Source organism: Suncus etruscus, chromosome 6, assembly GCF_024139225.1.
Source record: "Suncus etruscus isolate mSunEtr1 chromosome 6, mSunEtr1.pri.cur, whole genome shotgun sequence".
NCBI lineage: Eukaryota > Metazoa > Chordata > Mammalia > Eulipotyphla > Soricidae > Suncus > Suncus etruscus.
In genome coordinates this window covers 65291577-65292477 of record NC_064853.1, presented here as the reverse complement: position 1 = coordinate 65292477, position 901 = coordinate 65291577, and the positions used below count along the sequence as shown (strand labels likewise).

Genomic DNA, 901 nt, shown 5'->3' with positions numbered 1-901 from the left:
CGTAAGCCCTGAGCACAGCCAAGTGTGCCCCCCCCCGAAGAATAATAGTTATTGAAATTGTGAATGTAAGCTATCAAGTTAAAGGTTTTTTTTTTGTTTGTGTTTTTGGGGCCACACCCATTTGATGTTCAGGGGTTACTCCTGGATATGCGCTCAGAAATTGCCCCTGGCTTGGGGAAACCATATGGGACACCAGGGGATTGAACCGCGGTCCTTCCTTACCTCTAGCGCCACCTCTCCAGCCCCAAGTTAAAGTTGTTTTTTTTTTTTTTTTTTTTTTTTTGGTTTTTCGGGCCACACCCATTAGTTGCTCAGGGGTTACTCCTGGCTATGCGCTCAGAAATTGCCCCTGGCTTGGGGGGACCATATGGGACGCCGGGGGATCGAACCGTGGTCCTTTCCTTGGCTAGCGCTTGCAAGGCAGACACCTTACCTCTAGCGCCACCTCGCCGGCCCCAAGTTAAAGTTTTGTTGTTTTTTTTTAAGTTAAATGATTATTCTTTGTGAATCGTTAGTCAAGTATCTCCAAACAAATTCAGTTGTCCTTTCTCAGATAAGATCCTAAATCATTTAGGCTCTAAAAGAATTCTGTTTTACAATAAAAATGGAAATAAAAATAAAACATTCTATTGAATTGAATTTTTCAAGGGTTGTTTACCTGCTTTTACTTCAGACATATATACATCTACACACAGAAATTACTAAAAAGAAAGCAGTTTATGGACATAGTCAACCATAATATATTTGTTTCCAGATAAGTGAGAGCAAAGTTATTTTAAAAAGAATAGAAAGAAGTGTTCATTTTGGCAGCACATATACTAAAATTGGAACGATACAGAGAAGATTAGCATGGCCCCTGTGCAAGGATGACACATAAATTCATGAAGCATTCCATATTAAA

General features: G+C 40.0%; 1 non-coding gene across 1 annotated transcript; it reads left to right on the top strand.

Moving 5' to 3' along the window:
• The first annotated feature begins 794 nt into the window (after positions 1-794).
• LOC126013010 (U6 spliceosomal RNA) lies at positions 795-901 on the top strand. The gene has a single exon (XR_007497348.1). It is a non-coding gene; the product is annotated as a U6 spliceosomal RNA (small nuclear RNA).